The sequence below is a fragment of the Python bivittatus genome, unplaced genomic scaffold (assembly GCF_059951505.1).
Source record: "Python bivittatus isolate LINGU-HERP-01145 unplaced genomic scaffold, Pbiv_v1 ctg000840_np1212, whole genome shotgun sequence".
Classification (NCBI taxonomy): domain Eukaryota; kingdom Metazoa; phylum Chordata; class Lepidosauria; order Squamata; family Pythonidae; genus Python; species Python bivittatus.
In genome coordinates, this window is record NW_028277113.1 from 10431315 (window position 1) to 10446842 (window position 15528).

The following is a 15528-nucleotide window of genomic DNA, read 5'->3' on the forward strand; positions in this document are numbered from 1 at the left end:
CTCTGAGCCACTGGTGTCTAGGACAGATTCATTTTTGAACAGGCCACATTGGAAGGGCATTTGCTTGCAAAATGCCCCTCTTCCCACAAGTGTGACACTTATTTGATGCTTCAGAAGGGAAACTTCTTAAGAACATTCACATGCAATGTGTCAGGTCCTCCATGATGCACATGTAGACCTGGTATATGTAGACCTAGCTTTCCCAGTTGCATTAGTTCACCTTCTGAGTCTCTGACGAGTGGGCAAGTGGGGGGGCTGGAACAAAGAGAATCTTGGCATTTTCCTCTTCTGTTTCAATGGAATGGAAGTTAATATTACTCTTAAAGCAGCTGCACTTTTTTCAGACTGATCTGGATTGACCGCTTTAATGAATAATAGAGAGGTGCTGTGCTCATGCTTGTGTGAGGTCCAAAACAATTTTTCTGCATCATTTTTGAAGTATGCATAGTTCTAATTCATGTACTATACAGGGACACATTGAATCTAAACTCTGAAAAATGTAGTACAGGTTTTATTTCAGATCTCAAAAGGAAGGTGCAACATTTTATTAGATGCATTCAAGATTAAATTAGGAAAGAAAAAATAGTTGTTTAATCACTTGATAAACTGCCATTTTTTAATCATTTGATTAATTGATAAACTGCAATTTTTTATCATTTGATTAATTGATTAAAATTCTAATTAATCAAAGATACGGGATTTATTAAAAAGCAAATTAAAATAATAAAAAAGGTAAATAGCACCTAACACATTTTTTCCTTCTTTCACAAACATCTTCTGGAATAACTCCTACTGTAACAAATCAGGAACACTGGTTTATTTCACATGAATTTAATCAATAATTAACTATAACTTTCATACATGTCATTCTGGACAAAAATACTGAAATGAATGTTTAAAATGCTTGTATTTCTTTTTATGGTCACCATATAGAGTGGGTTATGACTGAAGCAGCCCATAAGCCTCATACATACATACATACATACATACATACATACATACATACATACGTAAGCTTGCCATCCAGGAATGAGCCAAAAAATGTTCACTAATTAGAGGAGGTCTTTGGTTGCAGATATTATAGCTAAATGTGGTAAAATCAGTTACTAAACTTAAGGAAGTGATTACTTTTTCACACTGGCACATAGCACATTGGATGAGTTTTGTTTATTCATGTGCCAAATTTGGATGTTTTTTATCCACCCAGACTCCCTTTATATAGTATCAGTAGGACATATTTGTAGCTCTGATAATAATTGAGAAGCAAAGATAAGCAAAGATTCAGAACATCTACAAAGGAAGACATACTTTTTCACAGAACGCTATGTGTGTGTGTTTTTTCCCTTCAATTGTTTTTGTCTGTTAATTCAGCCCTCTTTTTCTTTTAATTTCTGTGTTTTAATATCTATTTATTTTGCTAAAAAAAGCTAATTAAAATTTAAAGAAATAATTGATGCACAGTTAATTGATTTAACTGTGAACCAAATCACAGTCCTTATTTTAAGAGTATTTCTTATACTCTTAAACCCTTACAGCTCCCACCAGTCTCTGCCGCATAACTAGTAAGAAGAAATTTTAGTCCAAAACATCTGGAGGGCACCAGATTGCCTACCTCTGACTTATCTCTGTTAATAGCTACTGAGATGTTGCCAACACAGGAAAAAACAGTCATATAATTTTGCTAAACCAAGAATGAGCAATTTGACCTAACATAGGTTTATCAGCCAAACAATCCTAATTGTGATCAGAGATGTGCTATTTGTACATGTGCAGCTATACCCAGAATCCTGTTACCAAGGGAGAACGTAAGGTTTTGTTTTTCTCTGGCAGTATAGTTTTGTTTTATTTTTCTTTCCAGACACTCCCTCCTGTAAGCTATGGATTTGCTTCAGGCTGGCACAGCTAATGGTTGCAGAGAATCATAGGCTATTGGATATACTGGATCCAAAGCCATGTAGTATCACCAAACCCAGAAAATCTCACAGTAGAGCCTTTGGTTGGCTTCTGCTAGCCCAAAGAGGCTAGTAATACCCACTGTGCATGTCAGCCCTATAAGGTAAACCAGACTAAGAAACAGTGCAGACCTAAATCTACTTTTATTAGAACAGCTATAGTTACAGGATTTTGTACTTTCCTTTCTCACTCTTTTATCTTCATGTGAATTAAGAAGGGGCCTGTCTGAGGGATTTTTGTAAGCCACTTTCTTGGCCTGGGCTCAGGCCTTGTTTATCAGTGGTTCTTCCCTCTGTTCTTCAAGGTCATCCTCTGTGTTCACTATATCACCTGATTAAGTTAGAGCATCATGCTTTTTCATATGACTGGTTGATAAGCAATCATATAATGAAGATTCACAAACCTCATTAATAGTTTATTAGCAATTATTCCAAAATTGTATTGGTTGTTGAAAACCTGACTAGGTTTCCCTTCACAATTTAATTTCTTGGCAAAGCTCATTTTCAGTCTGCATTTTAGCATAGCAGGCATCCTGTTGCAAATGGATTTATGAAAATATTGTACTGATCTTCCAGTGTTTGTAAATTAAACTAGGCAAAATGGAAATAATTCTGCTGGCTAGATAGAGATGACAAATGGTGCCTTTGTTTATGAAGAGTACAAAGTATAAAAATAGACACCAGAATATTGTGAACAACAACCCATTGGGACTCTCTGTACAGTGGAAAGAACATGAAGGGTGGATCTAAAATAAGATTAATAACTGCTCAAGAAAAACAGCCTTGTTAACAGGTAAAACAAAAAATCTCTCCCAACTAGTTGAATGTATTTCTCCCCATTCCAAAACAGACACCTTATTTAAAAAAAAAAAAAAAAAAGACTTGTGTGCTATTTATGCTGGTTATTCAGTCAGAAGAATAAAACCAACCATTGTAATCCTTATTTATTTTTGGATCCCACAATTCATCTTACAGATCTTTAAGGATGATTTATTTATTCAATCTCTAGCTCTAAAAAAAAGCACCAATAAGTTGCTTATAATTAATTGTATGAACAATAGAACTGAGCTTTTCAATGTATTTCAAACTCCACAAACAGAGAAAGAGTTTCTTTTTATCTAATTCCTTGGAAGTCTTCCAAACTATTGGGTCTTCTGCTGCATAACTGATTCTATATTAAACAAAAACATTTATTTTTGTCAATGTCAATAAACAGTATTTATTGACAAATATTGTTGTCAGAGATGGTTGAACTACATGAATTGACTACTTATGCAAATCCAGGCCTACAAAAATATCTTGCTGAAAATCAAAGTGCCTTTCCCCACTGTTGAGCCGAAATGTTTTCTACTCCATTGTTGAGTCAGCAGAAAACTATACCAGTATGAAATATGCTGTCCCCACTGCTAACCCTAATCTGCCTTTACTGCTTTTGTTTCAAGTCATTACCATCCCTAGATTTCCCTCCTAAACTAATGGGTGGCAAAACCTAACAGATTTTATACACCATAAGGTTGCCTTCCCCATCAATGATGTTCGACAGCACTGGGGTTTGCTTTGTATTTCAGAAGCTCAGAAATGTTTTTGTGCTGAATTCATTCCATCTGATTCTCTGGGTTTCTTTTAACCCATCTACCTTTTAAATAGCAAGACTGCAAACAGTAAGATATGAAAGGTTTTCAGTGATTATTTTCCTTTTAATGGATAGTATTTATTATTGCCAGAACAACTGATCCAAAAACTATGGATCACGTTGGATCTGGATACTGAGGCAGTGTAGGGTAATTCAAAACAGATTTTTATCTCTCCATGCTGGGAAAAATGGCTTTGAGCCTTTTCAGTTCCAATTTTAGACTTCCATAAAGTTCCAGTCACAAGAACTCTGGGATTCTGTAAAGGGCAGCAATGTAGAAGACAATAGTGAATACTTCTGTCAAGATTTTTTTTATATGGATGTGTCCATTAAATCACTAAGAGTGAGATCAACTCATAGGAGACTTTACATTTTTTTCCCTTTAAATCTGATTTAAAGGAGCATGGCTCAAAACCCAATCCAACGATTCAGCACACTTCATCCTCTTATAAAAGTTTAGCTTTTCCATATACTGTATATATAATCCTATTTCTGTTGAAAAGCAACAATGTTATAGCTATTTGTGTTTTCCCATGCTAAATTATGGGAGAAGAGTTCAATTTTTCCTAATTTCACTCCAGATCCAGACAATGAGTTGAACTGGACTACTCCCAAGTAACTCAAAGTAGATTGAGCCGTTTTTGGAGCAAGATCTTTGAACTGAATGCCAAATCAGATTTGAGAAGTCTCAATTCACCCCTGTCAAAGACCATGGTAAATTTGTGTTGACAACAAAAGGAAATGTAAAACACTGATTATGTACCTTTCCAGAAGTTCCTAATATCTATGTATCAAAACCAGAAGAAGGAAAGGTTGTCTATTTCAGAAATGCAAAAATAGAAATGCAAAAAATGTGGCAGGGGGTATCATAGCTTTGCCCCCCACTTTTTTTGCATCTTTTGGAGCTGAAAAGTTTACAGGGTGAAACAGGTAACTTAAAATTAATATACTAATCTTTCCAAACTAGCCTTAGCCCCATCTGGTTTGGAATGTACTGTACATGCCACACAAAGCCTGCTGTGATCCTCAAACCAACAGAAATTGTACACCCTATACTATAGGATAATCTATTTCATTACCATCCCATAAGAGGCCAGATCCAGGTGTTGCAGAAAATCTTATGCCCTTTCTGATTCATTAGGTTCCTCCCAGACCTTCCTGTCACCAGGAAGCAATTCTTTTCCTGCATCTAGTAGCAAGAACAGTTCAAATATCTGATTGTAAAGCAGAAAATATAACAATAATTTAACACAATAGGAGAACACAGTGCTTCAGTAATAGGATGGCTGTAAGAACATATAAAGAAAGCAACAGAAAGGTGTTTATATATGAAGTTGCTGTAGCAATATGACATTCTTTTTTTTTCCATTTTATCTATTTGTTGGCTAAACTTGACAGCTACTGTAAAGGGTGGGTGGGGGTAGGCCATGTCTTTACCCGAAAGAATCGAGAGATAATATCTAAACCAGAAGTGCATATAGCTTTCAGTAGCCTTGGGGAAGACAATTCTGATTGGAACATATCATATAATGATGAACACACCTACCTATGTCTTATCTGCTTCTCAGGAGTACACATTACAGTGAACACTCATTTTAATGGACTAACTGGGAGAGAAGTATCCATTATTTATGAAGCTAGGTTTATGATGCCATTATGCAAATGATGCAAATAACATCATTTGCATCAATTTGCATCTTTTGCATTATGATGTGAGCAGAAAACTACTTCATTCAATGAGAAGTTCATTGCACTGAGGTCTGGTAAATCAAGATTACATTTTACTTTGTTTAATCATTTTGTTTCACTTGCCTATCACTCTTCTTTGTATCACAATACAAAAAGGATGCTGAGGAACTGAAAAGAGTGCAGACAAGCGCAACAAAGATGATAAGGAGCTTGGAGGCTACACCCTACAAAGAGCAGTTAAAGGAACTTGGTGTGTTTAGCTTAAAAGAGAAGGCTAAGGGAAGACATGATAGCAGTCTTCTGATACATGAAGGGATGTCACAGGGAAGAAGGAATAGATTTATTCTCCCTAGCGCCTAAGGGTGAGACAAGAACCAATGGGTAGAAGCTTTACAGTGAGTGAGCCAAACTTGAACTAAGGAGGAATTTCCTAACTGTGAGAGCTGTTTAGCAATGGAACAGCCTGCTTCCTGAAATTGTGGGTGCTCCATCACTGGAGGTTTCAAGAAAAGTCTGGACAGCCATTTGTCCAGAATGATATGAGGATTCCTGCACTGGGCAGAGGGTTGGACTCAAAGGCCTCCAAGGTCCCTTCCAATTCCATGATTCTATGACTGTTAAATCTGAAAATACTTTGTTATTCTGCTGCCTTTCACCTGGGAATAAACCAAATATTGTAGTCTAAGTTTATGATTTAAATGAGGCAATGATACCAGTTCCCACCAAGTCTAGGAGAGATGTTCTATCAAGCCATCTTTAGTCAAGATTTTTCTGTAGTTCTCACTACCATTAAAATATCTTTTCAAATTCATTTCAAATTAAGTGAAAGGGTAGAAGAATATTATTATGATTCCATGTATAAAATATTTATTGTTTCACAGGTATCAGTCAAATAGTATGATTTGAATTTGAACTACTGTCTTTGCATACAGAAATTGGTTTATACACTAGGTAGCTTTTGGAATATGCAGAGAATCAATTACTTGTTTTTCATTTAACTTATGTTTTTGCTTCTCAGGGAGTTAAAATAGTGAAATTGGTTTGAATTTTTTTAGTATTGTAGCACTGACATTCCCACAGTCTTTTAAATGTAAGATGATTTAATTGAATTGGACTGAACTGAAGCCAGTGTAATTTGTACAACTGTACCTCTGAACCCAGTAATCTAGTGGTAGTGAGCTTCAATGTTTAACTAATATAGCAGCACTCCCAAATGAACAATAGCATGTAACAGTTAAAACAGATGTTTCCAAAATAACACATCACCTGGCATTGTTCCACATTTGGGTGTCCTGCCTGTATGATACTATATACATATTATCGCCTATGCCTATCCTCAAAACTTTCCAATAATTTGGGTGTGTGTGTGTTGGAGAATGAATTTGTTTGAAAAAATTAAGTTGGCTGAATTATTTAATTTGTCCCACCAGCCTTAATGGCTGAATGACTTAACAAGTTTAAATGGGAAATATTACCACTAAGCATAGATTTGTCCTTGTACATGTGTTTAATTTTAGCTTGTTACTTGTTGTGGAAGTATTATACAAGTCAAGAGAGTCAAGAAATCCTTAGTACAGTGTTAAGAGTACATGGTTTGTATTTACAATGTCCCAAGTTAAATATCTGTCATTTCCAGCTGGACTGGAAAAAATATGTGAAATCTTGAGGAGCTATTGATAGTCAATGTGAATAGAACTGGGCTAAATGAAGCAATAGTCTGACATAGTCTAAGGAAGCATCTTTCTATGTTCCTAGAAAATGATTTATCGAGCATGCCTCCAAATGAATATAAGTAAACTAAAAATAGAATGGATCCATAATGCTAATGGCAGTATTAGTTCAACAATGCTGTTCAACAATGCTGTTAACGCATTTGGAAGGAAGAATGAATTTTGGAGACCTTTAGAAAAATTATCAAGCAGTGCCATTTTCAAAAGCCATTTTTTTTAGATTATTAATGAAGTCAAAAAGTCAGAGCACAGTAAAATCCCTAACTTAACTCATCATCAACATTTGCACTTGCCAAGTATTCATAGATGATATTCAGCTTCTGAAGAGAAGATTTATAATGCTGCACACCTCAGTCCATCATATCGTTAGACACAGAATGAAAAACACTGTGCCAAAATGGCTCTGAAAAATAGTATCTGTGTTGCCAAAAAGCTCAACTCCCTTCTCATAGTTAAGGTATTTATTGCTGTTTGGTCACAGTCCCACAGAACCAGCATTTGCTGCATGAAGATTATAAATGATGCATAAACTCTATTTTCCAGTTTGTGTGAGAAAGGAAAGAGATGTATAATAGACCACAAACATCAAAAGAAGGAGTTTATCACTCAAGTTGAATAACTGATTGGTCATTTAGGAATTACATTTTTGGCCAGGAAATGAAGTGCAAATATCTTATGGCTGCTCAAGGCTCCATACATAATAACCAAGCCCCTCTGCCCTTTGGTATGATTGAATTATTTATCTGAGTACAAGTGTTTCTTGAATAATAGCTTACAAGAAGCTGAGAGTGACTGTGCCCTATCTCTTTCTCCAATAAGAAATATTCATTGTGTGGTCAAATAAGGCAATATGAACCCACTATTAATAATGTGCTTTCCAACCACTTGCAGCACAAGCTCCCATCTATGTCTTTCTTTATGCCTCCCAAAATAAATTTTAAATTTGATTCTCCTCTTCTATGAGCTAGTATTATAGCATCACTGTTCTGGTTGTAAAGTTATCCTTTATTTACTCCATTCTTGTGTGGGTTGAAATTATGGCTTACAAATTTAACATTCCACAGATTTCATCCAAAGCCCACTGAAAGCTGAAAAGTTCCCATCATATTCAATAAACTGAGAATCACCAGCTGAATGAGAAAGGTGCAATTACAGAATCTCAGTAAGACTTTAAACTCCACACACTTCATCTCTGGAACAACAAAGACACCTCTATTTTCTGTCATGATTAAAATGCATTCAGCTGAATCGTAGGATGGCTGAACTTCAGGTCCATAGAGAGACTAAGATAAAAATGTTGAAACTCAGTGGGCCAATGCACTATGTGCCTGTTATGTGTGTGTGATTATCAAGCTACAATCCAACATGGGGAAAAAGAGAGGGAAAAAATGGATGGTGCAGCTGCAATTTCTTATGGTACTTTGTGACCACTGACATTTAGGAGACTGGAACTGCGTCATGACTAGAAAGCACAACAGAGAGTTGGAGAGCACATTAGGCAGTCAGTCAACTGGAACAAAAGAGAACTGCAGTTTAGCAATAGCAGAATAAAAGCATGTAAAAACAAGCCAAACATAAAGTCAGCAGGCTAAGCATATGACTCTAAAAGCACTTTTTCAACAGAGTTTTGTACTCCCACCCTCTTTTACAAACACACACAAATCACAATGTCTTGTGATTATAAAACTGCACAATTGTTAAAGCATAATTCTCTCTGATATTCTCAGGTAGGGCTGCTAAAATTCCTGTCCTAAATCACTGCCAGCCAGTGTTGACAGTGCTGGGCTAGATAAACCAACAGCCTGAATTAGCATAAGGCAGATTTGTAAGTAAGTAAAACATGCAGAAGGATTAACTGGATGGATTAAAGAGATCAGTGTGTGATATTAAAATTCAGTGCACCAAAATTAGCATATAAAGAACAAAACATTTATATTCTTCTTGTCCCATGCAACAGGACATTGAAGATCTTCTCATATATTCAATGAAATAGAGATTAAAATTTTCATAGATTTTTCAGAGTCCTACGGCAGAAAGGGGAACCTGCTTATTGTATCTTTCGCTCTTGTGTAGATTTCTAGAATCTTTCCTCTTCTTCACCATCACATCAAGACACTCTACATGCTGTGGATGTAGAACACCAATGGAAGGGAGGTTGCCAAACATCTGCAGTTTCACGTTAGGTGCAATTTTCTGGATATTTATGTAACAGAAGCTTGTTATTGGCAAAAACAAATCAAAAAACAAAACAAAACCCTGGTTCTTTAAAGGACATATGCCAAAGCATCTGAAGACCAGCAGGTTGGGAAAGACTGCTGTAGGAAATCAAAAACCCAGAGATCTTGGGTGATACAAGATCATGTAATAAACACCGCTCCTGCATGAACACATTCATCAGTATTAGCCATTAGAAATGAATTATTAGAACATAGGACACATTTGCTCTCTTCATTTTCTTATACATTTTATTTTGTTGTGAATGGCTTTCTATCTTAAGACTTCACACAGTACTATAGTCAACTGTTTTATAACTGTAAAAGAGTTAATTATAACTGTACAATAATTAATTTTAACAGTACAAAAGTGGACAGAATTTTATTCAAATATTCTGTCCACTTTTTATGGGCTAAACTACCACCAAAGAGATGGCACAATTTCTACTAAACTGGAATATATGGCCCTTGAAGTTTAATTGCTGGAAAACACTATCGATTCAGCCTGTAATTTTGCACATCAATGCATGGGTTCTTCTTTGCTGAAGATGTGCATTTATGTTATCATATGACATACTGGAAAAGCGTTTTGATGTCTATTCAATTCAAATTCACTATGCAAACCCAATTTCTTCATGTAATGCATATGTGTATTTATGGCAAAGTCTTAAGTCTAAAAGCATGACTGATATGTTGCTTATAATGAGAGAACTGGGACAGAATGTGGTGAAGTCAAGAATGGAACTTAGAGGAAAAAGGACATGAATGGAAATAAACTAGACCAACTACAGGGAGAGGAAGCATAAGTCTTGTATGAAAAAGTATTAGAAGACATCTTAATCTTTCAGCAGAATGAATATAAATTGGACATAAGGAAAAATGATGCAGAAATTCCCTGCAATAAAGTAAAAAGTATTATGTTACCAATTACCAGATAGATATGTGGAATTATACTAACAAACTATGAAAAAGATGCTTGAAATGACATCGTGATAAAAGTCATATACAGGTAGTCCTCAACTTACAACCACAATTGGGACTGGAACTTCCATTGCTAAGATTATTTATTATTACTTGTTCTCTTTTTAGGACTTCAAGCAGTTGTTAGAAGACCCCGGGAATTTACCACCTTTGTTCAACATCACAGAATGTTTTTAATAAAGCTTTCACTGAAATTTCCTAAGCATACCAGGGCCTACAACAAAAACTGTAGAGTGCAGTGCTTCCACTGCTCCATTTCTTTATTTCTCCTGCCCTCTCCATTTTCCTTGTCCCACCCGAATAATGAGCATGTTGTGGAGTTTTCTTCCTGAAGTTTGTTTGGGCATATACTCCTTTTAAAATTTTCTCTTCTTTGTACATTTTGTACTTCAGCAAGATTCAGGATTCCCCAAAGTTTGCTGATATTTCCCTCTTGGGCATAGGTTATATACTTCTAGTTACATGAGGAACAGCTCTCAGAGAACTGAAATCAGTATTAGTATATACAAAGGCAAGAAACTGTTGAAGTGTGAAATGCTTCCTGGTTGAGATTCTGGCTTCTCCCCTATTTCTATTCCCTATCCCCTCTGATTTTCTCTTTTTTTCTTTCAACCATCAGGATTCCATGGCAAATAAGCACATGTTCACATACTTTTTTGGTTTTCTTTCCCTGTTATTAATTATGCAGAAGGCTTTTTTTTCCTAAAGTTTTCTTTAATTCTATAAGCCTTCAAATTCCCTGAACTCTGCCAATACCTCCCTCTTGTGTATAAGTGATGCATTTTGGCTCCACGCATAATGGCATGCATGTGGACGTTTAAAATAGGAGATATGGTAAACTCATAAAAAGAACCAATTAATACTGTTATTCAATAAATGTTTAATGAGAAATTAGTCCCCTCTACTCAGCACAACCAGGAAGAGCACTCTAAGACTGTTCCAAAATAAAGATCTAGTGTGTATTATTAGACAAACATCCTCCAGTTAAGAAACATTTAAAAGGCTATGTAATGGAAGCAAAAACAAGATTTCTTCCTTTGATGGGCTGCTAATGCAGAATCTAAAGTTTAATCTTTTTGGAACATCTGAACACTACAAAAAAGAGCCATATGCTAGGCTATAACTGAGCATTTCTAATATGCAATCTATTTAGTATCTCTGCACTTGACTTGTCAAACAATGATTCTTCCAAGAAAAATACAACTTGGTCTCAATGTTAATCACATTCCATATCTTCCAAACTCAAATTTCTAATGTATAAATGGCTGATCAGCTTTCATCACTTGTAGAAAAAATAATTCTCTAGGAGTGGGAGTGGGCAAAAGGGGGAAATCACAGACACTAGAAATTAAAATCAAATGGTACAATTGGAAAACATTTGTTTTACTGAATATTAGCAGCTTTGAAGACAAGACCATTCATTCTCAGTTTCTACTGTGATTAATGCCTTCTTGCAAAAGTAATACTGTGGTATTTTAAATTGGCATGCAAATCATTTGTGTTCTCTTGTGCCACCCAGAAATCAAGTCATGTGTTTTTATTTCCTCTGGTGAATAATAGCTAGTTTGGGGGTAGAAGAAAAATAAAAACTGTTCTCTAGGAGAAAAGTATTTCCAAAGTTAAAGTTAAGCCATGCCAGGTATAGAAATTCTGTTAATTTAATTTAGAGGAAGCCACTTCTGAAACATACCATATGTGTTAATTCAAAATATTCCCATATTTGAACCTAGCTTTCAAGATATGGCCATCAGCTGGATTGCAATGCATTTGATGACTAAGAGATAAATGTGTGAACCTGAAAATGTTATTTTAGCATAGGATCTATAACAGTGCTGTCAAAATGATGACATGTGCGACATGGCATCATTGCACTATTATTAGGTAGACTGTCTAGGTAGTTAACACAGTCGCTCCAAAGGATCATTTCTTTCTGACAGATGGTGAAGAAAATGAAAGAGTTGGGAATACAATTAGAAGTGCACTGGTAAAGATTAAGGACATATTTGACACACACGAATAAGCTCTTGTTAAAGCTTATGCCATGGTAGTAGAGAAAGCAAAAGATTTATTTTCTCTCAACCTACTGCTTCAGCACAATGTCATCCAGCCAAGTGAACCATTTCTTGCATTCTGAACCCTGGATGGACTGCAGGTGAATCTTCAGCAGTTCAATGTCAAATGTTTGCACTATACTTTGAAAGTTAAACTGTTCATACCTACTCAAATTTAAGATTCCAAGCTAAGGATACATTTTGAGGCGATGCCTGATTGAGCAGTTTTAATTAATGATATGGCATTTCGTGCGCTTTAAAAGGTGGTTAAATTGGCAGGAGTGGGGGAAACATACTATTTCTTGCCTGGTGTTTCCCCATCTGGCCTGTTAATGTGTAGTGTAATGTAATGGATATAGTGCTGGATTAGAACTAGAGAAGCCCAAGTTCAAATCTACTACCAGACATGGATGCTCATTGGATGACTTTGGGCCAGCCTCAGCCTAACTTAGTCACAGACTGATGTAGGGAAAAAATTGGAGGTGGGAGTGCCATGTACTCTACCTTGTACTTCAAGAGGAAAGGTGAAAAATAAATCTAACAAACAAATACATAAAGTTGCCAAAGATTACTTGACTGTGTACCTGTAATGGACATTGTGGATGAATCCTGAAGGAGACCATTCTCAACTTCACTAAAGGAAGCAAATAAAAGATTGCTGCTAAAGCCTATGTTAAATTTATTTGGATAATAATCAGTCTCATCTTGCATTTTTCAGGAAGTTCTAAAGGAAGTAGTAGCTATATAACTATGTACTTCTTTCTAATTTGGAAAGGAAAAAGAAAATTAGGAAAAATGACACATTGTTGATTATGCTGGACCTCTTGATGATGTTCAATACTACTGATCTGGTCTCCAAGGCAGTTAGCCAGATAGAACTTCGGGGAATTGCTTTGCAGTGAGTTCACCACTTTTTGGTACTGCTAGGGCACTATAACTCATCTTTTGGCCATTGGGTTCTGTGATGCCTTTCAAGCATCTACATGAAACCATTCAGAGAGGTAGTTTTGATGGTTTGGTCTCATCACATAAGGATATATGATGGAATGTGAGGGTGACCTTGGAAGATGGGGAAAAGGTGGTGTTCTAGGGAACAATCAGATAAAACAAAAAGGAGTCTGCAACAGAGTAACAGCCAGAGAAGGAAACTTAGGAAGGACCCGCCCTAACTACTCAGGCAGTGAATAGGAAGGGCAGGAGATTTGTACTTTCAGTCTTGCAAGATTCTGTTAATGTAACCTTATAGTAAAGTAGAATTAGCTCATCTAGTCATATTTCCTGTCTGGTTTACCTGGGAGGGCTGACAGGATGACACCCAGCTCTATATTTTTTCAACTCATGTCCAGAGTATGGAAATCCTGAAAGAGTAGCTAGAAAAAATTATAGATTGGTTATTCATTAACAAACCACTATGAGATGTTAAACTGGTGGGAACATGGATCAGAGATTCTTCTGCGGTAGCATCCCCCAGAAGAATGATCTTCCAAGAGGGATTACATAGTATTGTCTTGTTTCTCTCCTTGCTTTTTGTTGAGCGGTAAGGATGTTTTGATTTGGTTTGGTATTTCTTAACTCTTAGCTTGCTTCTGTTGTGTTCTTTCAAGTACTGTATGATTCTGTTTTAGATTCTGTAGTGTACATGCTCTTGAAGTTCAAATACTATCTCTAATATTTGCACCAGAATTTTCTACCTAAAAGCACATGACATGCATCTGGTTATGGGTGGCAAAGCTGCATGAGGGTAAGTATCCATTTGTTTTCTCCTAAACAATGCAGGCAACACTAGATGTAGGATCAGGCTGCTAGTATTGTCATGTTATATTCCTTGTATAAACAAAGATAATACTTACATTATTAACCATAATATGAAAGAGAGATGCTATGTTGATTCAAAAGAAAAGCCCAAGAAGTTGCAAAATGGACAACTGTTCTATGTATACCATGTGATAAAGATATGATTGATTTGAGTAACATAAAAGGCTTCACTTTTTAGGCCCAACTGACTCAATAAAAGATGCCTTGGGCATATTTGTTCTCTACTGGTTTATAACTTGTCTTCTAATTTCTTTGGACAAATATCCCAATTTCTCTCATAAAAAGAGTTATATAATTCAGTTATATAATTAACTCAACATTGCTATTCTTTTTAGGATTCCCTACATTTTTGGAGGAGGGAATGGGTGTTATGAACAGTAGATTATAAAATTCAAATAAATCCACTATTAAACATAAAGTTGCACCCTTTTTCCTTCTGTGTTTCTGTTATGCTTCAAATATAATTCATTTTATCATGTAGACTTTCCACTTGTGAACTGAATCTAACTACTAAAAACTTACCAGTTTAATATGATAAACCAAGATGATGACATGTTATAGTTAATAAATCAATATTTATCTGTACAAATATGTTTAGCTTATATTGTAACAGGTGGGAAAAGGTACCATTATTTTAAATAAAATTATTCCTTCCTGAATGCACATACATTTAAAATATATGTCGAATTCAATCAGGAGTTTGGTAGCACCTTTTCTGACTAAAAAAACTGTTACTTGGAAAAAGTACTACCAGAGTCCTGATGTTTTGCCACTGTAGACAAGCACGGCTCTCCTCCTACAATGTAGAATTCAACTATCCTTAAAATTATCACAATGAACAATCCAAGAACTAATTAAGGGAAATGCACCTGTATACTGGTCAAATAGTAACATACTAAAAATAAATTAAAATGTTGTTTCATCTTTGCCATTCCAGACATATTACCAAGTTTCTTTACATGGAAGAATTGTTTTATATAAGCTTGATTCCTTAAGGTAGCACTTACATCGAACAACATTTATCCACACAGTTCATAAGGATTCCAAACTTAGAAAAAATCATAAATAATTAAAGTATTGTGAAATATGTCTTCCAGAATTTTGTCTTTGTGCAAGTGGAAGTCTGAAAACATCACAACCTGGAACATGGTTTTATAATGCTATAGCCTGACAATCCACAGGTTTTTTTGCTTTTTTCAGTCTAAGTTTTTTTCAAAAAATCTACCCATGATGTGAATGAGCTGCTGCATTGCTAACTTTTCTCTCCTCTGCTTTACTTGTGACCTCATTTATCAGCAACTTTCACAACAACCAGTTAATGACATCAGTGATTAAATGTTGATTAAAACAAGATAGGGAGTACTCACTCTGACTAGAGAGAGCACAGCTCAACACAGCCATCAGGAAACCAAAAGGAATTACATGTCAATACTGCTGGAACACTTTACTTTCTACATTGACCTT

The 15528-nt window shown here is 35.7% G+C and overlaps 1 protein-coding gene and 1 long non-coding RNA gene across 4 annotated transcripts in view; one reads left to right on the forward strand and one right to left on the reverse strand.

The window, feature by feature from the left end:
- LOC112540453 (uncharacterized) overlaps nucleotides 1-10536 on the forward strand; it is a 32636-nt gene extending 22100 nt beyond the window's left edge. The window contains exon 3 of the long non-coding RNA XR_003084544.2: nucleotides 10307-10536. This is a non-coding gene — a long non-coding RNA (uncharacterized LOC112540453). The remainder of the gene's footprint in view (nucleotides 1-10306) is intronic.
- BCL2 (BCL2 apoptosis regulator) overlaps nucleotides 1-15528 on the reverse strand; it is a 124342-nt gene that overhangs the window by 106639 nt on the left and 2175 nt on the right. The window lies entirely within an intron of this gene.